At 46.3% G+C, this 26,260-nt stretch overlaps 13 non-coding genes and 1 pseudogene across 13 annotated transcripts; all 14 read right to left on the bottom strand.

The window, feature by feature from the left end:
* Positions 1-574: 574 nt before the first annotated feature.
* LOC142727934 (U2 spliceosomal RNA) lies at positions 575-765 on the bottom strand. The gene has a single exon (XR_012877363.1). It is a non-coding gene; the product is annotated as a U2 spliceosomal RNA (small nuclear RNA).
* A 1,308-nt stretch (positions 766-2,073) lies between these two features.
* On the bottom strand, positions 2,074-2,264 carry LOC142727933 (U2 spliceosomal RNA). Its single transcript, XR_012877362.1, has one exon. It is a non-coding gene; the product is annotated as a U2 spliceosomal RNA (small nuclear RNA).
* Positions 2,265-3,570: 1,306 nt separating this feature from the next.
* On the bottom strand, positions 3,571-3,761 carry LOC142727932 (U2 spliceosomal RNA). Its single transcript, XR_012877361.1, has one exon. It is a non-coding gene; the product is annotated as a U2 spliceosomal RNA (small nuclear RNA).
* A 1,309-nt stretch (positions 3,762-5,070) lies between these two features.
* On the bottom strand, positions 5,071-5,261 carry LOC142727931 (U2 spliceosomal RNA). Its single transcript, XR_012877360.1, has one exon. It is a non-coding gene; the product is annotated as a U2 spliceosomal RNA (small nuclear RNA).
* Positions 5,262-6,567: 1,306 nt separating this feature from the next.
* On the bottom strand, positions 6,568-6,758 carry LOC142727930 (U2 spliceosomal RNA). The gene has a single exon (XR_012877359.1). It is a non-coding gene; the product is annotated as a U2 spliceosomal RNA (small nuclear RNA).
* A 1,306-nt stretch (positions 6,759-8,064) lies between these two features.
* On the bottom strand, positions 8,065-8,255 carry LOC142727929 (U2 spliceosomal RNA). Its single transcript, XR_012877358.1, has one exon. It is a non-coding gene; the product is annotated as a U2 spliceosomal RNA (small nuclear RNA).
* A 1,313-nt stretch (positions 8,256-9,568) lies between these two features.
* On the bottom strand, positions 9,569-9,783 carry LOC142727894 (U2 spliceosomal RNA; annotated as a pseudogene).
* Positions 9,784-16,097: 6,314 nt separating this feature from the next.
* LOC142727928 (U2 spliceosomal RNA) lies at positions 16,098-16,288 on the bottom strand. Its single transcript, XR_012877357.1, has one exon. It is a non-coding gene; the product is annotated as a U2 spliceosomal RNA (small nuclear RNA).
* Positions 16,289-17,594: 1,306 nt separating this feature from the next.
* On the bottom strand, positions 17,595-17,785 carry LOC142727927 (U2 spliceosomal RNA). The gene has a single exon (XR_012877356.1). It is a non-coding gene; the product is annotated as a U2 spliceosomal RNA (small nuclear RNA).
* Positions 17,786-19,091: 1,306 nt separating this feature from the next.
* On the bottom strand, positions 19,092-19,282 carry LOC142727926 (U2 spliceosomal RNA). The gene has a single exon (XR_012877355.1). It is a non-coding gene; the product is annotated as a U2 spliceosomal RNA (small nuclear RNA).
* Positions 19,283-20,588: 1,306 nt separating this feature from the next.
* LOC142727924 (U2 spliceosomal RNA) lies at positions 20,589-20,779 on the bottom strand. Its single transcript, XR_012877354.1, has one exon. It is a non-coding gene; the product is annotated as a U2 spliceosomal RNA (small nuclear RNA).
* A 1,306-nt stretch (positions 20,780-22,085) lies between these two features.
* Positions 22,086-22,276, bottom strand: LOC142727922 (U2 spliceosomal RNA). The gene has a single exon (XR_012877352.1). It is a non-coding gene; the product is annotated as a U2 spliceosomal RNA (small nuclear RNA).
* A 1,306-nt stretch (positions 22,277-23,582) lies between these two features.
* Positions 23,583-23,773, bottom strand: LOC142727921 (U2 spliceosomal RNA). The gene has a single exon (XR_012877351.1). It is a non-coding gene; the product is annotated as a U2 spliceosomal RNA (small nuclear RNA).
* Positions 23,774-25,079: 1,306 nt separating this feature from the next.
* Positions 25,080-25,270, bottom strand: LOC142727920 (U2 spliceosomal RNA). The gene has a single exon (XR_012877350.1). It is a non-coding gene; the product is annotated as a U2 spliceosomal RNA (small nuclear RNA).
* Between the last annotated feature and the right edge of the window lie 990 nt (positions 25,271-26,260).

Here is a 26,260-nt window from a genome sequence, read left to right as displayed (position 1 = left end):
TCCAGGTAACATAGTAACAAATCCAAATTGCTGCTCTCTTTGTAGGCAAGCAAGGGTTTGTTGCAACTGCAATTCTTACTTCTTCTTGGAAATGTAGGGACGACAGTACATTCCATCACATCCATCTAGTGTACACAGGTAGGTCCATTGTGGCGGGCGGGCTGCTTTAATGGCTGTTTGCTGTTCCCCCTACTCCACTCCACTATTTGACTGTGGTGCTGCATCAATCAATCAGTGGCTGGCTCAGGTGCAGCTCTTTAACCTACCTAAAAGGGAGGGCGGAGAGAAGACAAGGAAGGTGAATGAGCTGTTCCAATGTGAAATGCCGGAAACACAGAAACACAGAAGACACACACACACACACACACACACACACACACACACAACAAGAGGTGGCAATGTATTAATTAATTGCATTTAATAAATGAGCTCATTATCACACATGACTGTACAAATGCATTGTCCAACAGGTGTTGAAATAATGGGATTAAAAGGGGAGATCCCATCAGAAAGACAAAAACAATAGCAAACACAAATAGCACTTTTGGAATCTGATTTTAGTCAACACATAAGGGAAGGGTGCACCGGTCCTGGAAATACTGCAATACCAGGTCAATGCGTGGAGTGGACAGAGCAAGCTCTATTTCCATCTCCCTGTTCTAAAAATCCATTTAATATATGGTCCCCAGATAGGGGACGTATCAGATATTAAACTGATAAGAACAGATACTACACTTGATCTTAGCCAAAAGGCCGAGAAGCGATAACCCGAGCGGCCCTTGCCTTGCCCGAGCCTGTCCCATACTGCTGTTCACCCCTTGCAGCGATTGATTCAGCCTACTCCTAGGCAATTCCATGGGGCCCTGCAGGCTCACACACATTTACAGCTACTAAGCGGGAGGGAGGTGAATAAAGGCCGGAGAGGAAGCTACACAGGATTTGCTTCTTTTGCTTGCACCACAATGCAGTGCTGAAAGAGGAGGAATCTACATAAAAACGCCTTCCTGGCAACGCCCAAATGCCCTCCTGCCATGCAGATAAACACTGGCAGCGGCAGCAAGTGCATGCCCACAGCCACCCCTTGTTCCTTCACACCTTGTATCAGCTGTAATCCAGTCCAGTCCAGTCCAGTGCTGCCTGCTGAGCAGCACTGACCAACACTGCCTGGGCCCAGGCTTTTATCTATCTCTGAGGCAGGCCCCATTATGATGTCAGAAAGCTGGCTCTGGAATCCTGAGGGCTCCACTATGACACGTGCAAAGTTCCGTCTGAACTTTATATAAGACGGTGCGGCTCAGTCAGTCACTCAGTGTTGCCTGAGAGGGCAACACTGCAACAGCCGGCCGCCAGGCTGTCTTTTTTTTGCACATTTATTTGCCTCCAGGAGGCCACAAGAGGGAGACAAGGGACTGCAAAATGGAAAATAGGCATCCACCAACTTTACAGACAACTTCTCTTTGCTCCTACAACCTCCATCCTTGCACAGTTTGTTATTCTTCCAGGTAACATAGTAACAAATCCAAATTGCTGCTCTCTTTGTAGGCAAGCAAGGGTTTGTTGCAACTGCAATTCTTACTTCTTCTTGGAAATGTAGGGACGACAGTACATTCCATCACATCCATCTAGTGTACACAGGTAGGTCCATTGTGGCGGGCGGGCTGCTTTAATGGCTGTTTGCTGTTCCCCCTACTCCACTCCACTATTTGACTGTGGTGCTGCATCAATCAATCAGTGGCTGGCTCAGGTGCAGCTCTTTAACCTACCTAAAAGGGAGGGCGGAGAGAAGACAAGGAAGGTGAATGAGCTGTTCCAATGTGAAATGCCGGAAACACAGAAACACAGAAGACACACACACACACACACACACACACACACACACACACAACAAGAGGTGGCAATGTATTAATTAATTGCATTTAATAAATGAGCTCATTATCACACATGACTGTACAAATGCATTGTCCAACAGGTGTTGAAATAATGGGATTAAAAGGGGAGATCCCATCAGAAAGACAAAAACAATAGCAAACACAAATAGCACTTTTGGAATCTGATTTTAGTCAACACATAAGGGAAGGGTGCACCGGTCCTGGAAATACTGCAATACCAGGTCAATGCGTGGAGTGGACAGAGCAAGCTCTATTTCCATCTCCCTGTTCTAAAAATCCATTTAATATATGGTCCCCAGATAGGGGACGTATCAGATATTAAACTGATAAGAACAGATACTACACTTGATCTTAGCCAAAAGGCCGAGAAGCGATAACCCGAGCGGCCCTTGCCTTGCCCGAGCCTGTCCCATACTGCTGTTCACCCCTTGCAGCGATTGATTCAGCCTACTCCTAGGCAATTCCATGGGGCCCTGCAGGCTCACACACATTTACAGCTACTAAGCGGGAGGGAGGTGAATAAAGGCCGGAGAGGAAGCTACACAGGATTTGCTTCTTTTGCTTGCACCACAATGCAGTGCTGAAAGAGGAGGAATCTACATAAAAACGCCTTCCTGGCAACGCCCAAATGCCCTCCTGCCATGCAGATAAACACTGGCAGCGGCAGCAAGTGCATGCCCACAGCCACCCCTTGTTCCTTCACACCTTGTATCAGCTGTAATCCAGTCCAGTCCAGTCCAGTGCTGCCTGCTGAGCAGCACTGACCAACACTGCCTGGGCCCAGGCTTTTATCTATCTCTGAGGCAGGCCCCATTATGATGTCAGAAAGCTGGCTCTGGAATCCTGAGGGCTCCACTATGACACGTGCAAAGTTCCGTCTGAACTTTATATAAGACGGTGCGGCTCAGTCAGTCACTCAGTGTTGCCTGAGAGGGCAACACTGCAACAGCCGGCCGCCAGGCTGTCTTTTTTTTGCACATTTATTTGCCTCCAGGAGGCCACAAGAGGGAGACAAGGGACTGCAAAATGGAAAATAGGCATCCACCAACTTTACAGACAACTTCTCTTTGCTCCTACAACCTCCATCCTTGCACAGTTTGTTATTCTTCCAGGTAACATAGTAACAAATCCAAATTGCTGCTCTCTTTGTAGGCAAGCAAGGGTTTGTTGCAACTGCAATTCTTACTTCTTCTTGGAAATGTAGGGACGACAGTACATTCCATCACATCCATCTAGTGTACACAGGTAGGTCCATTGTGGCGGGCGGGCTGCTTTAATGGCTGTTTGCTGTTCCCCCTACTCCACTCCACTATTTGACTGTGGTGCTGCATCAATCAATCAGTGGCTGGCTCAGGTGCAGCTCTTTAACCTACCTAAAAGGGAGGGCGGAGAGAAGACAAGGAAGGTGAATGAGCTGTTCCAATGTGAAATGCCGGAAACACAGAAACACAGAAGACACACACACACACACACACACACACACACACACACAACAAGAGGTGGCAATGTATTAATTAATTGCATTTAATAAATGAGCTCATTATCACACATGACTGTACAAATGCATTGTCCAACAGGTGTTGAAATAATGGGATTAAAAGGGGAGATCCCATCAGAAAGACAAAAACAATAGCAAACACAAATAGCACTTTTGGAATCTGATTTTAGTCAACACATAAGGGAAGGGTGCACCGGTCCTGGAAATACTGCAATACCAGGTCAATGCGTGGAGTGGACAGAGCAAGCTCTATTTCCATCTCCCTGTTCTAAAAATCCATTTAATATATGGTCCCCAGATAGGGGACGTATCAGATATTAAACTGATAAGAACAGATACTACACTTGATCTTAGCCAAAAGGCCGAGAAGCGATAACCCGAGCGGCCCTTGCCTTGCCCGAGCCTGTCCCATACTGCTGTTCACCCCTTGCAGCGATTGATTCAGCCTACTCCTAGGCAATTCCATGGGGCCCTGCAGGCTCACACACATTTACAGCTACTAAGCGGGAGGGAGGTGAATAAAGGCCGGAGAGGAAGCTACACAGGATTTGCTTCTTTTGCTTGCACCACAATGCAGTGCTGAAAGAGGAGGAATCTACATAAAAACGCCTTCCTGGCAACGCCCAAATGCCCTCCTGCCATGCAGATAAACACTGGCAGCGGCAGCAAGTGCATGCCCACAGCCACCCCTTGTTCCTTCACACCTTGTATCAGCTGTAATCCAGTCCAGTCCAGTCCAGTGCTGCCTGCTGAGCAGCACTGACCAACACTGCCTGGGCCCAGGCTTTTATCTATCTCTGAGGCAGGCCCCATTATGATGTCAGAAAGCTGGCTCTGGAATCCTGAGGGCTCCACTATGACACGTGCAAAGTTCCGTCTGAACTTTATATAAGACGGTGCGGCTCAGTCAGTCACTCAGTGTTGCCTGAGAGGGCAACACTGCAACAGCCGGCCGCCAGGCTGTCTTTTTTTTGCACATTTATTTGCCTCCAGGAGGCCACAAGAGGGAGACAAGGGACTGCAAAATGGAAAATAGGCATCCACCAACTTTACAGACAACTTCTCTTTGCTCCTACAACCTCCATCCTTGCACAGTTTGTTATTCTTCCAGGTAACATAGTAACAAATCCAAATTGCTGCTCTCTTTGTAGGCAAGCAAGGGTTTGTTGCAACTGCAATTCTTACTTCTTCTTGGAAATGTAGGGACGACAGTACATTCCATCACATCCATCTAGTGTACACAGGTAGGTCCATTGTGGCGGGCGGGCTGCTTTAATGGCTGTTTGCTGTTCCCCCTACTCCACTCCACTATTTGACTGTGGTGCTGCATCAATCAATCAGTGGCTGGCTCAGGTGCAGCTCTTTAACCTACCTAAAAGGGAGGGCGGAGAGAAGACAAGGAAGGTGAATGAGCTGTTCCAATGTGAAATGCCGGAAACACAGAAACACAGAAGACACACACACACACACACACACACACACACACACACACACAAGAGGTGGCAATGTATTAATTAATTGCATTTAATAAATGAGCTCATTATCACACATGACTGTACAAAAATGCATTGTCCAACAGGTGTTGAAATAATGGGATTAAAAGGGGAGATCCCATCAGAAAGACAAAAACAATAGCAAACACAAATAGCACTTTTGGAATCTGATTTTAGTCAACACATAAGGGAAGGGTGCACCGGTCCTGGAAATACTGCAATACCAGGTCAATGCGTGGAGTGGACAGAGCAAGCTCTATTTCCATCTCCCTGTTCTAAAAATCCATTTAATATATGGTCCCCAGATAGGGGACGTATCAGATATTAAACTGATAAGAACAGATACTACACTTGATCTTAGCCAAAAGGCCGAGAAGCGATAACCCGAGCGGCCCTTGCCTTGCCCGAGCCTGTCCCATACTGCTGTTCACCCCTTGCAGCGATTGATTCAGCCTACTCCTAGGCAATTCCATGGGGCCCTGCAGGCTCACACACATTTACAGCTACTAAGCGGGAGGGAGGTGAATAAAGGCCGGAGAGGAAGCTACACAGGATTTGCTTCTTTTGCTTGCACCACAATGCAGTGCTGAAAGAGGAGGAATCTACATAAAAACGCCTTCCTGGCAACGCCCAAATGCCCTCCTGCCATGCAGATAAACACTGGCAGCGGCAGCAAGTGCATGCCCACAGCCACCCCTTGTTCCTTCACACCTTGTATCAGCTGTAATCCAGTCCAGTCCAGTCCAGTGCTGCCTGCTGAGCAGCACTGACCAACACTGCCTGGGCCCAGGCTTTTATCTATCTCTGAGGCAGGCCCCATTATGATGTCAGAAAGCTGGCTCTGGAATCCTGAGGGCTCCACTATGACACGTGCAAAGTTCCGTCTGAACTTTATATAAGACGGTGCGGCTCAGTCAGTCACTCAGTGTTGCCTGAGAGGGCAACACTGCAACAGCCGGCCGCCAGGCTGTCTTTTTTTTGCACATTTATTTGCCTCCAGGAGGCCACAAGAGGGAGACAAGGGACTGCAAAATGGAAAATAGGCATCCACCAACTTTACAGACAACTTCTCTTTGCTCCTACAACCTCCATCCTTGCACAGTTTGTTATTCTTCCAGGTAACATAGTAACAAATCCAAATTGCTGCTCTCTTTGTAGGCAAGCAAGGGTTTGTTGCAACTGCAATTCTTACTTCTTCTTGGAAATGTAGGGACGACAGTACATTCCATCACATCCATCTAGTGTACACAGGTAGGTCCATTGTGGCGGGCGGGCTGCTTTAATGGCTGTTTGCTGTTCCCCCTACTCCACTCCACTATTTGACTGTGGTGCTGCATCAATCAATCAGTGGCTGGCTCAGGTGCAGCTCTTTAACCTACCTAAAAGGGAGGGCGGAGAGAAGACAAGGAAGGTGAATGAGCTGTTCCAATGTGAAATGCCGGAAACACAGAAACACAGAAGACACACACACACACACACACACACACACACACACACAACAAGAGGTGGCAATGTATTAATTAATTGCATTTAATAAATGAGCTCATTATCACACATGACTGTACAAATGCATTGTCCAACAGGTGTTGAAATAATGGGATTAAAAGGGGAGATCCCATCAGAAAGACAAAAACAATAGCAAACACAAATAGCACTTTTGGAATCTGATTTTAGTCAACACATAAGGGAAGGGTGCACCGGTCCTGGAAATACTGCAATACCAGGTCAATGCGTGGAGTGGACAGAGCAAGCTCTATTTCCATCTCCCTGTTCTAAAAATCCATTTAATATATGGTCCCCAGATAGGGGACGTATCAGATATTAAACTGATAAGAACAGATACTACACTTGATCTTAGCCAAAAGGCCGAGAAGCGATAACCCGAGCGGCCCTTGCCTTGCCCGAGCCTGTCCCATACTGCTGTTCACCCCTTGCAGCGATTGATTCAGCCTACTCCTAGGCAATTCCATGGGGCCCTGCAGGCTCACACACATTTACAGCTACTAAGCGGGAGGGAGGTGAATAAAGGCCGGAGAGGAAGCTACACAGGATTTGCTTCTTTTGCTTGCACCACAATGCAGTGCTGAAAGAGGAGGAATCTACATAAAAACGCCTTCCTGGCAACGCCCAAATGCCCTCCTGCCATGCAGATAAACACTGGCAGCGGCAGCAAGTGCATGCCCACAGCCACCCCTTGTTCCTTCACACCTTGTATCAGCTGTAATCCAGTCCAGTCCAGTCCAGTGCTGCCTGCTGAGCAGCACTGACCAACACTGCCTGGGCCCAGGCTTTTATCTATCTCTGAGGCAGGCCCCATTATGATGTCAGAAAGCTGGCTCTGGAATCCTGAGGGCTCCACTATGACACGTGCAAAGTTCCGTCTGAACTTTATATAAGACGGTGCGGCTCAGTCAGTCACTCAGTGTTGCCTGAGAGGGCAACACTGCAACAGCCGGCCGCCAGGCTGTCTTTTTTTTGCACATTTATTTGCCTCCAGGAGGCCACAAGAGGGAGACAAGGGACTGCAAAATGGAAAATAGGCATCCACCAACTTTACAGACAACTTCTCTTTGCTCCTACAACCTCCATCCTTGCACAGTTTGTTATTCTTCCAGGTAACATAGTAACAAATCCAAATTGCTGCTCTCTTTGTAGGCAAGCAAGGGTTTGTTGCAACTGCAATTCTTACTTCTTCTTGGAAATGTAGGGACGACAGTACATTCCATCACATCCATCTAGTGTACACAGGTAGGTCCATTGTGGCGGGCGGGCTGCTTTAATGGCTGTTTGCTGTTCCCCCTACTCCACTCCACTATTTGACTGTGGTGCTGCATCAATCAATCAGTGGCTGGCTCAGGTGCAGCTCTTTAACCTACCTAAAAGGGAGGGCGGAGAGAAGACAAGGAAGGTGAATGAGCTGTTCCAATGTGAAATGCCGGAAACACAGAAACACAGAAGACACACACACACACACACACACACACACACACACACAACAAGAGGTGGCAATGTATTAATTAATTGCATTTAATAAATGAGCTCATTATCACACATGACTGTACAAATGCATTGTCCAACAGGTGTTGAAATAATGGGATTAAAAGGGGAGATCCCATCAGAAAGACAAAAACAATAGCAAACACAAATAGCACTTTTGGAATCTGATTTTAGTCAACACATAAGGGAAGGGTGCACCGGTCCTGGAAATACTGCAATACCAGGTCAATGCGTGGAGTGGACAGAGCAAGCTCTATTTCCATCTCCCTGTTCTAAAAATCCATTTAATATATGGTCCCCAGATAGGGGACGTATCAGATATTAAACTGATAAGAACAGATACTACACTTGATCTTAGCCAAAAGGCCGAGAAGCGATAACCCGAGCGGCCCTTGCCTTGCCCGAGCCTGTCCCATACTGCTGTTCACCCCTTGCAGCGATTGATTCAGCCTACTCCTAGGCAATTCCATGGGGCCCTGCAGGCTCACACACATTTACAGCTACTAAGCGGGAGGGAGGTGAATAAAGGCCGGAGAGGAAGCTACACAGGATTTGCTTCTTTTGCTTGCACCACAATGCAGTGCTGAAAGAGGAGGAATCTACATAAAAACGCCTTCCTGGCAACGCCCAAATGCCCTCCTGCCATGCAGATAAACACTGGCAGCGGCAGCAAGTGCATGCCCACAGCCACCCCTTGTTCCTTCACACCTTGTATCAGCTGTAATCCAGTCCAGTCCAGTCCAGTGCTGCCTGCTGAGCAGCACTGACCAACACTGCCTGGGCCCAGGCTTTTATCTATCTCTGAGGCAGGCCCCATTATGATGTCAGAAAGCTGGCTCTGGAATCCTGAGGGCTCCACTATGACACGTGCAAAGTTCCGTCTGAACTTTATATAAGACGGTGCGGCTCAGTCAGTCACTCAGTGTTGCCTGAGAGGGCAACACTGCAACAGCCGGCCGCCAGGCTGTCTTTTTTTTGCACATTTATTTGCCTCCAGGAGGCCACAAGAGGGAGACAAGGGACTGCAAAATGGAAAATAGGCATCCACCAACTTTACAGACAACTTCTCTTTGCTCCTACAACCTCCATCCTTGCACAGTTTGTTATTCTTCCAGGTAACATAGTAACAAATCCAAATTGCTGCTCTCTTTGTAGGCAAGCAAGGGTTTGTTGCAACTGCAATTCTTACTTCTTCTTGGAAATGTAGGGACGACAGTACATTCCATCACATCCATCTAGTGTACACAGGTAGGTCCATTGTGGCGGGCGGGCTGCTTTAATGGCTGTTTGCTGTTCCCCCTACTCCACTCCACTATTTGACTGTGGTGCTGCATCAATCAATCAGTGGCTGGCTCAGGTGCAGCTCTTTAACCTACCTAAAAGGGAGGGCGGAGAGAAGACAAGGAAGGTGAATGAGCTGTTCCAATGTGAAATGCCGGAAACACAGAAACACAGAAGACACACACACACACACACACACACACACACACACACAACAAGAGGTGGCAATGTATTAATTAATTGCATTTAATAAATGAGCTCATTATCACACATGACTGTACAAATGCATTGTCCAACAGGTGTTGAAATAATGGGATTAAAAGGGGAGATCCCATCAGAAAGACAAAAACAATAGCAAACACAAATAGCACTTTTGGAATCTGATTTTAGTCAACACATAAGGGAAGGGTGCACGGTGCACCGGTCCTGGAAATACTGCAATACCAGGTCAATGCGTGGAGTGGACAGAGCAAGCTCTATTTCCATCTCCCTGTTCTAAAAATCCATTTAATATATGGTCCCCAGATAGGGGACGTATCAGATATTAAACTGATAAGAACAGATTTTTTTTTTTTTTTTTTTTTTTTTTTATTAAACCATTCAGGTTTTTTTGAATAAAACCGAGAACTGTAGTTGTTCAAACCACCTCTCTATTTTTCAAAAAATCTCATCACTCTGGTTCATTATTTTATTTTTCCATCAAATACAAGATAAGTCAAACAAAATTCCTCAAACTAAATACCTCCATTTTAACATTCGCCATATCCCTTCCGCATCCATACCTTTTTCTAGATCCCATTTATAATAAAAATACAATTTAGCCAATACCATACTAACCACATCCTCCATCTCAAATACTTCTCTTTTATACACATTCAAATTCCTCGTATTCCACAATACCTCTTTCACACAAGTCAAAAAAATCCACAACACTCTATCCTTTTCACTACCCAAACTACACAAACCAAACAAGACAATTTCATACGTCAAACTCTTCAAACCAGTCAATTCTTCGCACAACCCACTCAACTTTTTCCAAACATCCTTTGCATGCTTACACGACCAAAACACATGACTCACATCCTCATCATCCCCACAACCTTCTCTCGGACACCTTTCAGATGCAACCAAACCTCTTCTTTTCTGCACACTCCTTACAGGCAACACTCCATGTACCGACATCCATAACAAATCTTTCTGCTTATTTGACACATCATACGTAACAATCTTCTTCCACACAGACTTAGACTCCATCGAATTCAAACCATTTACAGAACACATCACATTATTCATACACATACTTCTCACAACATTCTTTTCGCTCAAAAATCTCTCCATTCTTACATCCTCTAGCTGGAACTTTTTAATAAATTTTTCAACATACAAATACCACCCTGTGCACTGAAAAGCAATTGGTTTACATAAATTACGTTTTTCCCACCTTAGACGCTGAATCACCGTTCCAGCTAGATACTTCGACATTCTGGAAGCCTTGGATTCTTTAAATAAAAGCTCTACAAAAAACCGTACACAATTAATTCCAATGAAGATCTCCAAATTTGGGAAATCAAGGCCTCCATTTCGTCTGCTTTTCATTAGAATTTCTCTCTTTGCCTTCTCAATCCCGCTCCCCCATAAAAAAAGGAACAAAACTCTATTCACTTTTTTTAACATATCAACAGCAGGAGGAAAAACCAGAGCAACATATAAAATCATAGGTAGAATAATACTTTTGACAATTAAAACCTTCCCCGAAAAAGAAAGATCCCTCATTCTCCACATTTCCAACTTTCTCACAATCCTACCACCTAACTCATCCCAACTTTCTCTCCCTTTCAACTCATCATCAAACACAATACCCAAAATTTTCACACCATCCACCTGTTCCATATCAGAATCACTCACTCGCTCATTACTGAAAAAAAATTTAAATTTGCTCTTACCCCAATTTATTTTAAAAGCAGACGCAATACAAAACATGTTTACAATCAACTTCACTCTGGACATATCATACACAGAATCACACAATACACAAATATCATCCATATATCCCAAAGCTTTCACACGTTTTCCATCACACCCGGGCACCACCAAACCTTTCACAACCTTATCATTTCTAATCATTTGCAACAATGGTTCAATCGCACAAATAAATAGGATGGGAGACAACGGACAACCCTGTCGCACACCAGACATAATACTAAATGATTCGGAAAAAAACCCATTCACCTGCACACAACTCTTTGCATTCGCGTATAAATTCTTCAACAAACTCACAAACTGAACCGGAAAACCCATTCTCTCTAACACTTTAAACAAAAACACATGCGCCACACGATCAAACGCTTTCTCAAAATCTAACGCACACACAATCACCTTCTTATTCCGACCCTTACAATCCTCAAGCATATCCCGCACCAACGCCATATTCTCATGCAATTTCCTTTTTGGTACCGCACATACCTGATCCTCATCAATCACACACCCAATCACATTTCTCATACGATTCGCAATCAGCTTGGCAAAAATTTTATAATCCGTATTCAGCAAAGTAATTGGTCGCCAGTTTTCTAAACGCCTCTTATCTCCTTTTTTATGCAACAGAACTACCATACCCTTCTTCATCACATCACACATATTCGTCCCAGAAAACAACACTCTCATAACATCTATAACATCCTTCCCAATTATGTCCCAATATTTCCCATAGAACTCAGCTGGTATTCCATCGATCCCTGGAGACTTATTTTTAGCCATACTTCCCACCACATCCTTTATTTCACCATCCATAATCTCACCAAGCAAAGACTCACATTCACTTTCAGGAACAAAATTACACACAATATCCAGAAACTCCTCATCATCACCCAAATCACACTTCTTCACATCATACAGTTGTTTATAAAAATCAGACACCACATCAATCACATCCTTACCAAACACCTCTTTATCATCCTTATCCAGTAACACATTCATTCCACTTTTTCCACCACACATTTTTTTAAAGAAAAATCTAGTACATTTCTCGTGATTATCTCTAACCTCCACCTTAGACCTAAATATTATTTCTTTCCCTTTTTCTCGGAACCACTCCTTAATATCTTTTTTTGTTTTTTCCAAATCGTGTCTTACATCCATACCCAAATTTTTACATTGTTGAAGGAACGTCATCCGCATGTTAAAGCGTAAATATTGCAATCTTTTCCTTCTCGCTCTTCTATATCCTATCTGTCTAAAAAACCCACCAATCTTTTTTTTCACCCATACCCACCATTCACACACATTAGAGAAAGAACTTTTCTTTCTAGCCCAAAAACCATATTTTTTCCCAAACCTAGTTTTTACCCTTTCATCACACAGAAAACTGACATTCATCTTCCATACCCCTCTACCATAAAATAAATTATTTATAACAAAAACCCCCAACAAACACTCGTGATCTGAAAACCACACTCTCTCCTGCGCATAATCTACACATTTCATTGCAGAGGTAGAAAAAAAGAAAAAATCCAGACGAGAATCCGTTCTTCCGTCATCGGCATGATAGGTAAATGGACCTGGTTTCCTGGTGACAGCGTCCTGCAAAGCAAAGTCCTGCAAAATTTTATTCCACAAAACTCCAGTGACATCCACATTAGACTCTGTGGACCCAGCTCGGGCCTGCTTCTCCAGGATACAGTTAATGTCACCAACAATAATGACAGGAACTTTACCGTGTAGAAAAAATTTTAAACTATCAAAAAGTGCCAACCTATCAGTTTTCACAGCATGGCCATAGATATTGATTAGCCTAAACTGCCACCCCTTATAGGCTAGTAACACGCAGACACATCTTCCTTCCTGTATAATTTGAGTCTGTTTGATGACAAACTCATTATTTTTGAAGAGGATACCAATTCCATCATTCCTATTTGTGGAAGAAAAAGACCAAATTGCTTCCCCAAACTTCCATTCTTCTTTCCTAGGCATTTTTGATAAACCACATTCTTGTACGCAAACAATGTCGCTGCCCTTAGAGGCCAAAAAGTCCAGGACTGCAGTACGCTTGTGAGCAGAGGAGAACACCCGTACATTTTGTGAGACAATTTTTAATCTCAAAGACATGCGGGCATAGTATGGTTAGTGCAATGGAAAGCCATGAAGAACCAGAACATATCACGTCCCAGGGAAATACATCGCTCTTTCCAGATTCGCCACATTGACTTCACTGAGGAAACCTTCCCCAGGAGAGCTGGGTACTTCTGAGGCCACCTCAGATGACTTAGGGCTAGAACTAGAGTCACTGTCCAACAATGAGAAAGGATTTGCATGAGCCGAATCTTCCAACAAGCCTATCTTCAGTCTCTTCACCGCTTTTCCAGACTTCCCCCTTTTTGAGACAACTTTATGGAAGATTTCCGCACTAGTGGCACTAGGCATCCTGGCCTCCTTCTCGTCCTCCTCCGATATTGACCACTCCACTTTAGCTGAGTCTTCCATTTTTGACTCTGGGCTAGAAAAAGACAAAATTTGCATACTTGCACCATCATCAGGGGAAGCACACCCAATAGGTGGCGCTGTGTCTTCACCTTCCATAGGTATAACCCCAGGTGCTTCATCAACACTTTGCTCTGCAGGAGGGACCACACCCAACTCCATGCTGTTAGTATGTGAGGTTAGAACCTCTCCTAATACAGCTTTCCCTGGGTCCTGACAAGCAGACACAGAAACACTGCCAGCAGGCTCTGAAATTTCCTCAGAAGAGGCAGCAAGGGAACTTGTTGTTCTCACCTGTCTGCCCCATGTTCTTCTCTCTTGTCCTAAGAAAGGAAACACCTTTGGACATTTCCTACAGGTATGGCCAGGCAAACCACAAATATCACACCTGGATGGGGAAATACATGCACTAGCCTCATGTCCGGTTTCCTTGCAATTTCTGCAAACCTTGCCTTTACATGCATCTTTGGTATGCCCGTAGGAAAAACATGATCTGCAAAAGCATGGCATATCTTGGTAATACAGATACCCCTTATTACCACCAATTGAAAAATTAGCAGGAGGATTCATCACTCCTCCAATACAGCTGGAGTCAGGTTTCAGCCTGACCCAGTACTTGATATCACCATTGAAAACTCCCCATAGATTCTTCTGCTCCACACCACCTCTAACATGGGTACAGTAGTGAGCTAAAAAGGCCCTGACCAGCCTTCTATCCAGAAATGGGTTATACATGTGGATGGTAATACATTTCTCCACTGCTGAAAAAAGAGGTTGCACTTCAATAGATGTTAAAGCCTCATGCATGTGTTTCTCCTTGAGCAACTGAAAAACATTTAGACAGTAGGCGGCCTCAAAAAAGGATACATCATACGTAGCAATATTGCTGAAAGCTTGGATACAGAATACCTCTACCAACTTAACTCCAGCCAGGTCCAGAAGGATGTTCTCAATGATGTGCCCAGTATCCACTTCGTCTCTCCTCTGCTCATTTACCACAAAACGAATAGTATTCCGCACTGCTGCCATCTTGATATGGAATGCCCAACGGCACGGTGATCGCTCCCAAAAACGTCGGAGAGGACTCCACGAAAGACCGAACCCCCGGCCCAGACCAGGCAATAAACCTGATCTGAGCCAAAAGGCCGAGAAGCGATAACCCGAGCGGCCCTTGCCTTGCCCGAGCCTGTCCCATACTGCTGTTCACCCCTTGCAGCGATTGATTCAGCCTACTCCTAGGCAATTCCATGGGGCCCTGCAGGCTCACACACATTTACAGCTACTAAGCGGGAGGGAGGTGAATAAAGGCCGGAGAGGAAGCTACACAGGATTTGCTTCTTTTGCTTGCACCACAATGCAGTGCTGAAAGAGGAGGAATCTACATAAAAACGCCTTCCTGGCAACGCCCAAATGCCCTCCTGCCATGCAGATAAACACTGGCAGCGGCAGCAAGTGCATGCCCACAGCCACCCCTTGTTCCTTCACACCTTGTATCAGCTGTAATCCAGTCCAGTCCAGTCCAGTGCTGCCTGCTGAGCAGCACTGACCAACACTGCCTGGGCCCAGGCTTTTATCTATCTCTGAGGCAGGCCCCATTATGATGTCAGAAAGCTGGCTCTGGAATCCTGAGGGCTCCACTATGACACGTGCAAAGTTCCGTCTGAACTTTATATAAGACGGTGCGGCTCAGTCAGTCACTCAGTGTTGCCTGAGAGGGCAACACTGCAACAGCCGGCCGCCAGGCTGTCTTTTTTTTGCACATTTATTTGCCTCCAGGAGGCCACAAGAGGGAGACAAGGGACTGCAAAATGGAAAATAGGCATCCACCAACTTTACAGACAACTTCTCTTTGCTCCTACAACCTCCATCCTTGCACAGTTTGTTATTCTTCCAGGTAACATAGTAACAAATCCAAATTGCTGCTCTCTTTGTAGGCAAGCAAGGGTTTGTTGCAACTGCAATTCTTACTTCTTCTTGGAAATGTAGGGACGACAGTACATTCCATCACATCCATCTAGTGTACACAGGTAGGTCCATTGTGGCGGGCGGGCTGCTTTAATGGCTGTTTGCTGTTCCCCCTACTCCACTCCACTATTTGACTGTGGTGCTGCATCAATCAATCAGTGGCTGGCTCAGGTGCAGCTCTTTAACCTACCTAAAAGGGAGGGCGGAGAGAAGACAAGGAAGGTGAATGAGCTGTTCCAATGTGAAATGCCGGAAACACAGAAACACAGAAGACACACACACACACACACACACACACACACACACACAACAAGAGGTGGCAATGTATTAATTAATTGCATTTAATAAATGAGCTCATTATCACACATGACTGTACAAATGCATTGTCCAACAGGTGTTGAAATAATGGGATTAAAAGGGGAGATCCCATCAGAAAGACAAAAACAATAGCAAACACAAATAGCACTTTTGGAATCTGATTTTAGTCAACACATAAGGGAAGGGTGCACCGGTCCTGGAAATACTGCAATACCAGGTCAATGCGTGGAGTGGACAGAGCAAGCTCTATTTCCATCTCCCTGTTCTAAAAATCCATTTAATATATGGTCCCCAGATAGGGGACGTATCAGATATTAAACTGATAAGAACAGATACTACACTTGATCTTAGCCAAAAGGCCGAGAAGCGATAACCCGAGCGGCCCTTGCCTTGCCCGAGCCTGTCCCATACTGCTGTTCACCCCTTGCAGCGATTGATTCAGCCTACTCCTAGGCAATTCCATGGGGCCCTGCAGGCTCACACACATTTACAGCTACTAAGCGGGAGGGAGGTGAATAAAGGCCGGAGAGGAAGCTACACAGGATTTGCTTCTTTTGCTTGCACCACAATGCAGTGCTGAAAGAGGAGGAATCTACATAAAAACGCCTTCCTGGCAACGCCCAAATGCCCTCCTGCCATGCAGATAAACACTGGCAGCGGCAGCAAGTGCATGCCCACAGCCACCCCTTGTTCCTTCACACCTTGTATCAGCTGTAATCCAGTCCAGTCCAGTCCAGTGCTGCCTGCTGAGCAGCACTGACCAACACTGCCTGGGCCCAGGCTTTTATCTATCTCTGAGGCAGGCCCCATTATGATGTCAGAAAGCTGGCTCTGGAATCCTGAGGGCTCCACTATGACACGTGCAAAGTTCCGTCTGAACTTTATATAAGACGGTGCGGCTCAGTCAGTCACTCAGTGTTGCCTGAGAGGGCAACACTGCAACAGCCGGCCGCCAGGCTGTCTTTTTTTTGCACATTTATTTGCCTCCAGGAGGCCACAAGAGGGAGACAAGGGACTGCAAAATGGAAAATAGGCATCCACCAACTTTACAGACAACTTCTCTTTGCTCCTACAACCTCCATCCTTGCACAGTTTGTTATTCTTCCAGGTAACATAGTAACAAATCCAAATTGCTGCTCTCTTTGTAGGCAAGCAAGGGTTTGTTGCAACTGCAATTCTTACTTCTTCTTGGAAATGTAGGGACGACAGTACATTCCATCACATCCATCTAGTGTACACAGGTAGGTCCATTGTGGCGGGCGGGCTGCTTTAATGGCTGTTTGCTGTTCCCCCTACTCCACTCCACTATTTGACTGTGGTGCTGCATCAATCAATCAGTGGCTGGCTCAGGTGCAGCTCTTTAACCTACCTAAAAGGGAGGGCGGAGAGAAGACAAGGAAGGTGAATGAGCTGTTCCAATGTGAAATGCCGGAAACACAGAAACACAGAAGACACACACACACACACACACACACACACACACACACAACAAGAGGTGGCAATGTATTAATTAATTGCATTTAATAAATGAGCTCATTATCACACATGACTGTACAAATGCATTGTCCAACAGGTGTTGAAATAATGGGATTAAAAGGGGAGATCCCATCAGAAAGACAAAAACAATAGCAAACACAAATAGCACTTTTGGAATCTGATTTTAGTCAACACATAAGGGAAGGGTGCACCGGTCCTGGAAATACTGCAATACCAGGTCAATGCGTGGAGTGGACAGAGCAAGCTCTATTTCCATCTCCCTGTTCTAAAAATCCATTTAATATATGGTCCCCAGATAGGGGACGTATCAGATATTAAACTGATAAGAACAGATACTACACTTGATCTTAGCCAAAAGGCCGAGAAGCGATAACCCGAGCGGCCCTTGCCTTGCCCGAGCCTGTCCCATACTGCTGTTCACCCCTTGCAGCGATTGATTCAGCCTACTCCTAGGCAATTCCATGGGGCCCTGCAGGCTCACACACATTTACAGCTACTAAGCGGGAGGGAGGTGAATAAAGGCCGGAGAGGAAGCTACACAGGATTTGCTTCTTTTGCTTGCACCACAATGCAGTGCTGAAAGAGGAGGAATCTACATAAAAACGCCTTCCTGGCAACGCCCAAATGCCCTCCTGCCATGCAGATAAACACTGGCAGCGGCAGCAAGTGCATGCCCACAGCCACCCCTTGTTCCTTCACACCTTGTATCAGCTGTAATCCAGTCCAGTCCAGTCCAGTGCTGCCTGCTGAGCAGCACTGACCAACACTGCCTGGGCCCAGGCTTTTATCTATCTCTGAGGCAGGCCCCATTATGATGTCAGAAAGCTGGCTCTGGAATCCTGAGGGCTCCACTATGACACGTGCAAAGTTCCGTCTGAACTTTATATAAGACGGTGCGGCTCAGTCAGTCACTCAGTGTTGCCTGAGAGGGCAACACTGCAACAGCCGGCCGCCAGGCTGTCTTTTTTTTGCACATTTATTTGCCTCCAGGAGGCCACAAGAGGGAGACAAGGGACTGCAAAATGGAAAATAGGCATCCACCAACTTTACAGACAACTTCTCTTTGCTCCTACAACCTCCATCCTTGCACAGTTTGTTATTCTTCCAGGTAACATAGTAACAAATCCAAATTGCTGCTCTCTTTGTAGGCAAGCAAGGGTTTGTTGCAACTGCAATTCTTACTTCTTCTTGGAAATGTAGGGACGACAGTACATTCCATCACATCCATCTAGTGTACACAGGTAGGTCCATTGTGGCGGGCGGGCTGCTTTAATGGCTGTTTGCTGTTCCCCCTACTCCACTCCACTATTTGACTGTGGTGCTGCATCAATCAATCAGTGGCTGGCTCAGGTGCAGCTCTTTAACCTACCTAAAAGGGAGGGCGGAGAGAAGACAAGGAAGGTGAATGAGCTGTTCCAATGTGAAATGCCGGAAACACAGAAACACAGAAGACACACACACACACACACACACACACACACACACACAACAAGAGGTGGCAATGTATTAATTAATTGCATTTAATAAATGAGCTCATTATCACACATGACTGTACAAATGCATTGTCCAACAGGTGTTGAAATAATGGGATTAAAAGGGGAGATCCCATCAGAAAGACAAAAACAATAGCAAACACAAATAGCACTTTTGGAATCTGATTTTAGTCAACACATAAGGGAAGGGTGCACCGGTCCTGGAAATACTGCAATACCAGGTCAATGCGTGGAGTGGACAGAGCAAGCTCTATTTCCATCTCCCTGTTCTAAAAATCCATTTAATATATGGTCCCCAGATAGGGGACGTATCAGATATTAAACTGATAAGAACAGATACTACACTTGATCTTAGCCAAAAGGCCGAGAAGCGATAACCCGAGCGGCCCTTGCCTTGCCCGAGCCTGTCCCATACTGCTGTTCACCCCTTGCAGCGATTGATTCAGCCTACTCCTAGGCAATTCCATGGGGCCCTGCAGGCTCACACACATTTACAGCTACTAAGCGGGAGGGAGGTGAATAAAGGCCGGAGAGGAAGCTACACAGGATTTGCTTCTTTTGCTTGCACCACAATGCAGTGCTGAAAGAGGAGGAATCTACATAAAAACGCCTTCCTGGCAACGCCCAAATGCCCTCCTGCCATGCAGATAAACACTGGCAGCGGCAGCAAGTGCATGCCCACAGCCACCCCTTGTTCCTTCACACCTTGTATCAGCTGTAATCCAGTCCAGTCCAGTCCAGTGCTGCCTGCTGAGCAGCACTGACCAACACTGCCTGGGCCCAGGCTTTTATCTATCTCTGAGGCAGGCCCCATTATGATGTCAGAAAGCTGGCTCTGGAATCCTGAGGGCTCCACTATGACACGTGCAAAGTTCCGTCTGAACTTTATATAAGACGGTGCGGCTCAGTCAGTCACTCAGTGTTGCCTGAGAGGGCAACACTGCAACAGCCGGCCGCCAGGCTGTCTTTTTTTTGCACATTTATTTGCCTCCAGGAGGCCACAAGAGGGAGACAAGGGACTGCAAAATGGAAAATAGGCATCCACCAACTTTACAGACAACTTCTCTTTGCTCCTACAACCTCCATCCTTGCACAGTTTGTTATTCTTCCAGGTAACATAGTAACAAATCCAAATTGCTGCTCTCTTTGTAGGCAAGCAAGGGTTTGTTGCAACTGCAATTCTTACTTCTTCTTGGAAATGTAGGGACGACAGTACATTCCATCACATCCATCTAGTGTACACAGGTAGGTCCATTGTGGCGGGCGGGCTGCTTTAATGGCTGTTTGCTGTTCCCCCTACTCCACTCCACTATTTGACTGTGGTGCTGCATCAATCAATCAGTGGCTGGCTCAGGTGCAGCTCTTTAACCTACCTAAAAGGGAGGGCGGAGAGAAGACAAGGAAGGTGAATGAGCTGTTCCAATGTGAAATGCCGGAAACACAGAAACACAGAAGACACACACACACACACACACACACACACACACACACAACAAGAGGTGGCAATGTATTAATTAATTGCATTTAATAAATGAGCTCATTATCACACATGACTGTACAAATGCATTGTCCAACAGGTGTTGAAATAATGGGATTAAAAGGGGAGATCCCATCAGAAAGACAAAAACAATAGCAAACACAAATAGCACTTTTGGAATCTGATTTTAGTCAACACATAAGGGAAGGGTGCACCGGTCCTGGAAATACTGCAATACCAGGTCAATGCGTGGAGTGGACAGAGCAAGCTCTATTTCCATCTCCCTGTTCTAAAAATCCATTTAATATATGGTCCCCAGATAGGGGACGTATCAGATATTAAACTGATAAGAACAGATACTACACTTGATCTTAGCCAAAAGGCCGAGAAGCGATAACCCGAGCGGCCCTTGCCTTGCCCGAGCCTGTCCCATACTGCTGTTCACCCCTTGCAGCGATTGATTCAGCCTACTCCTAGGCAATTCCATGGGGCCCTGCAGGCTCACACACATTTACAGCTACTAAGCGGGAGGGAGGTGAATAAAGGCCGGAGAGGAAGCTACACAGGATTTGCTTCTTTTGCTTGCACCACAATGCAGTGCTGAAAGAGGAGGAATCTACATAAAAACGCCTTCCTGGCAACGCCCAAATGCCCTCCTGCCATGCAGATAAACACTGGCAGCGGCAGCAAGTGCATGCCCACAGCCACCCCTTGTTCCTTCACACCTTGTATCAGCTGTAATCCAGTCCAGTCCAGTCCAGTGCTGCCTGCTGAGCAGCACTGACCAACACTGCCTGGGCCCAGGCTTTTATCTATCTCTGAGGCAGGCCCCATTATGATGTCAGAAAGCTGGCTCTGGAATCCTGAGGGCTCCACTATGACACGTGCAAAGTTCCGTCTGAACTTTATATAAGACGGTGCGGCTCAGTCAGTCACTCAGTGTTGCCTGAGAGGGCAACACTGCAACAGCCGGCCGCCAGGCTGTCTTTTTTTTGCACATTTATTTGCCTCCAGGAGGCCACAAGAGGGAGACAAGGGACTGCAAAATGGAAAATAGGCATCCACCAACTTTACAGACAACTTCTCTTTGCTCCTACAACCTCCATCCTTGCACAGTTTGTTATTCTTCCAGGTAACATAGTAACAAATCCAAATTGCTGCTCTCTTTGTAGGCAAGCAAGGGTTTGTTGCAACTGCAATTCTTACTTCTTCTTGGAAATGTAGGGACGACAGTACATTCCATCACATCCATCTAGTGTACACAGGTAGGTCCATTGTGGCGGGCGGGCTGCTTTAATGGCTGTTTGCTGTTCCCCCTACTCCACTCCACTATTTGACTGTGGTGCTGCATCAATCAATCAGTGGCTGGCTCAGGTGCAGCTCTTTAACCTACCTAAAAGGGAGGGCGGAGAGAAGACAAGGAAGGTGAATGAGCTGTTCCAATGTGAAATGCCGGAAACACAGAAACACAGAAGACACACACACACACACACACACACACACACACACACAACAAGAGGTGGCAATGTATTAATTAATTGCATTTAATAAATGAGCTCATTATCACACATGACTGTACAAATGCATTGTCCAACAGGTGTTGAAATAATGGGATTAAAAGGGGAGATCCCATCAGAAAGACAAAAACAATAGCAAACACAAATAGCACTTTTGGAATCTGATTTTAGTCAACACATAAGGGAAGGGTGCACCGGTCCTGGAAATACTGCAATACCAGGTCAATGCGTGGAGTGGACAGAGCAAGCTCTATTTCCATCTCCCTGTTCTAAAAATCCATTTAATATATGGTCCCCAGATAGGGGACGTATCAGATATTAAACTGATAAGAACAGATACTACACTTGATCTTAGCCAAAAGGCCGAGAAGCGATAACCCGAGCGGCCCTTGCCTTGCCCGAGCCTGTCCCATACTGCTGTTCACCCCTTGCAGCGATTGATTCAGCCTACTCCTAGGCAATTCCATGGGGCCCTGCAGGCTCACACACATTTACAGCTACTAAGCGGGAGGGAGGTGAATAAAGGCCGGAGAGGAAGCTACACAGGATTTGCTTCTTTTGCTTGCACCACAATGCAGTGCTGAAAGAGGAGGAATCTACATAAAAACGCCTTCCTGGCAACGCCCAAATGCCCTCCTGCCATGCAGATAAACACTGGCAGCGGCAGCAAGTGCATGCCCACAGCCACCCCTTGTTCCTTCACACCTTGTATCAGCTGTAATCCAGTCCAGTCCAGTCCAGTGCTGCCTGCTGAGCAGCACTGACCAACACTGCCTGGGCCCAGGCTTTTATCTATCTCTGAGGCAGGCCCCATTATGATGTCAGAAAGCTGGCTCTGGAATCCTGAGGGCTCCACTATGACACGTGCAAAGTTCCGTCTGAACTTTATATAAGACGGTGCGGCTCAGTCAGTCACTCAGTGTTGCCTGAGAGGGCAACACTGCAACAGCCGGCCGCCAGGCTGTCTTTTTTTTGCACATTTATTTGCCTCCAGGAGGCCACAAGAGGGAGACAAGGGACTGCAAAATGGAAAATAGGCATCCACCAACTTTACAGACAACTTCTCTTTGCTCCTACAACCTCCATCCTTGCACAGTTTGTTATTCTTCCAGGTAACATAGTAACAAATCCAAATTGCTGCTCTCTTTGTAGGCAAGCAAGGGTTTGTTGCAACTGCAATTCTTACTTCTTCTTGGAAATGTAGGGACGACAGTACATTCCATCACATCCATCTAGTGTACACAGGTAGGTCCATTGTGGCGGGCGGGCTGCTTTAATGGCTGTTTGCTGTTCCCCCTACTCCACTCCACTATTTGACTGTGGTGCTGCATCAATCAATCAGTGGCTGGCTCAGGTGCAGCTCTTTAACCTACCTAAAAGGGAGGGCGGAGAGAAGACAAGGAAGGTGAATGAGCTGTTCCAATGTGAAATGCCGGAAACACAGAAACACAGAAGACACACACACACACACACACACACACACACACACACAACAAGAGGTGGCAATGTATTAATTAATTGCATTTAATAAATGAGCTCATTATCACACATGACTGTACAAATGCATTGTCCAACAGGTGTTGAAATAATGGGATTAAAAGGGGAGATCCCATCAGAAAGACAAAAACAATAGCAAACACAAATAGCACTTTTGGAATCTGATTTTAGTCAACACATAAGGGAAGGGTGCACCGGTCCTGGAAATACTGCAATACCAGGTCAATGCGTGGAGTGGACAGAGCAAGCTCTATTTCCATCTCCCTGTTCTAAAAATCCATTTAATATATGGTCCCCAGATAGGGGACGTATCAGATATTAAACTGATAAGAACAGATACTACACTTGATCTTAGCCAAAAGGCCGAGAAGCGATAACCCGAGCGGCCCTTGCCTTGCCCGAGCCTGTCCCATACTGCTGTTCACCCCTTGCAGCGATTGATTCAGCCTACTCCTAGGCAATTCCATGGGGCCCTGCAGGCTCACACACATTTACAGCTACTAAGCGGGAGGGAGGTGAATAAAGGCCGGAGAGGAAGCTACACAGGATTTGCTTCTTTTGCTTGCACCACAATGCAGTGCTGAAAGAGGAGGAATCTACATAAAAACGCCTTCCTGGCAACGCCCAAATGCCCTCCTGCCATGCAGATAAACACTGGCAGCGGCAGCAAGTGCATGCCCACAGCCACCCCTTGTTCCTTCACACCTTGTATCAGCTGTAATCCAGTCCAGTCCAGTCCAGTGCTGCCTGCTGAGCAGCACTGACCAACACTGCCTGGGCCCAGGCTTTTATCTATCTCTGAGGCAGGCCCCATTATGATGTCAGAAAGCTGGCTCTGGAATCCTGAGGGCTCCACTATGACACGTGCAAAGTTCCGTCTGAACTTTATATAAGACGGTGCGGCTCAGTCAGTCACTCAGTGTTGCCTGAGAGGGCAACACTGCAACAGCCGGCCGCCAGGCTGTCTTTTTTTTGCACATTTATTTGCCTCCAGGAGGCCACAAGAGGGAGACAAGGGACTGCAAAATGGAAAATAGGCATCCACCAACTTTACAGACAACTTCTCTTTGCTCCTACAACCTCCATCCTTGCACAGTTTGTTATTCTTCCAGGTAACATAGTAACAAATCCAAATTGCTGCTCTCTTTGTAGGCAAGCAAGGGTTTGTTGCAACTGCAATTCTTACTTCTTCTTGGAAATGTAGGGACGACAGTACATTCCATCACATCCATCTAGTGTACACAGGTAGGTCCATTGTGGCGGGCGGGCTGCTTTAATGGCTGTTTGCTGTTCCCCCTACTCCACTCCACTATTTGACTGTGGTGCTGCATCAATCAATCAGTGGCTGGCTCAGGTGCAGCTCTTTAACCTACCTAAAAGGGAGGGCGGAGAGAAGACAAGGAAGGTGAATGAGCTGTTCCAATGTGAAATGCCGGAAACACAGAAACACAGAAGACACACACACACACACACACACACACACACACACACAACAAGAGGTGGCAATGTATTAATTAATTGCATTTAATAAATGAGCTCATTATCACACATGACTGTACAAATGCATTGTCCAACAGGTGTTGAAATAATGGGATTAAAAGGGGAGATCCCATCAGAAAGACAAAAACAATAGCAAACACAAATAGCACTTTTGGAATCTGATTTTAGTCAACACATAAGGGAAGGGTGCACCGGTCCTGGAAATACTGCAATACCAGGTCAATGCGTGGAGTGGACAGAGCAAGCTCTATTTCCATCTCCCTGTTCTAAAAATCCATTTAATATATGGTCCCCAGATAGGGGACGTATCAGATATTAAACTGATAAGAACAGATACTACACTTGATCTTAGCCAAAAGGCCGAGAAGCGATAACCCGAGCGGCCCTTGCCTTGCCCGAGCCTGTCCCATACTGCTGTTCACCCCTTGCAGCGATTGATTCAGCCTACTCCTAGGCAATTCCATGGGGCCCTGCAGGCTCACACACATTTACAGCTACTAAGCGGGAGGGAGGTGAATAAAGGCCGGAGAGGAAGCTACACAGGATTTGCTTCTTTTGCTTGCACCACAATGCAGTGCTGAAAGAGGAGGAATCTACATAAAAACGCCTTCCTGGCAACGCCCAAATGCCCTCCTGCCATGCAGATAAACACTGGCAGCGGCAGCAAGTGCATGCCCACAGCCACCCCTTGTTCCTTCACACCTTGTATCAGCTGTAATCCAGTCCAGTCCAGTCCAGTGCTGCCTGCTGAGCAGCACTGACCAACACTGCCTGGGCCCAGGCTTTTATCTATCTCTGAGGCAGGCCCCATTATGATGTCAGAAAGCTGGCTCTGGAATCCTGAGGGCTCCACTATGACACGTGCAAAGTTCCGTCTGAACTTTATATAAGACGGTGCGGCTCAGTCAGTCACTCAGTGTTGCCTGAGAGGGCAACACTGCAACAGCCGGCCGCCAGGCTGTCTTTTTTTTGCACATTTATTTGCCTCCAGGAGGCCACAAGAGGGAGACAAGGGACTGCAAAATGGAAAATAGGCATCCACCAACTTTACAGACAACTTCTCTTTGCTCCTACAACCTCCATCCTTGCACAGTTTGTTATTCTTCCAGGTAACATAGTAACAAATCCAAATTGCTGCTCTCTTTGTAGGCAAGCAAGGGTTTGTTGCAACTGCAATTCTTACTTCTTCTTGGAAATGTAGGGACGACAGTACATTCCATCACATCCATCTAGTGTACACAGGTAGGTCCATTGTGGCGGGCGGGCTGCTTTAATGGCTGTTTGCTGTTCCCCCTACTCCACTCCACTATTTGACTGTGGTGCTGCATCAATCAATCAGTGGCTGGCTCAGGTGCAGCTCTT

This window comes from Rhinoderma darwinii, unplaced genomic scaffold (genome assembly GCF_050947455.1).
Source record: "Rhinoderma darwinii isolate aRhiDar2 unplaced genomic scaffold, aRhiDar2.hap1 Scaffold_656, whole genome shotgun sequence".
Taxonomy (NCBI): domain Eukaryota; kingdom Metazoa; phylum Chordata; class Amphibia; order Anura; family Rhinodermatidae; genus Rhinoderma; species Rhinoderma darwinii.
This window is presented reverse-complemented; position numbering and strand designations above follow the sequence as displayed.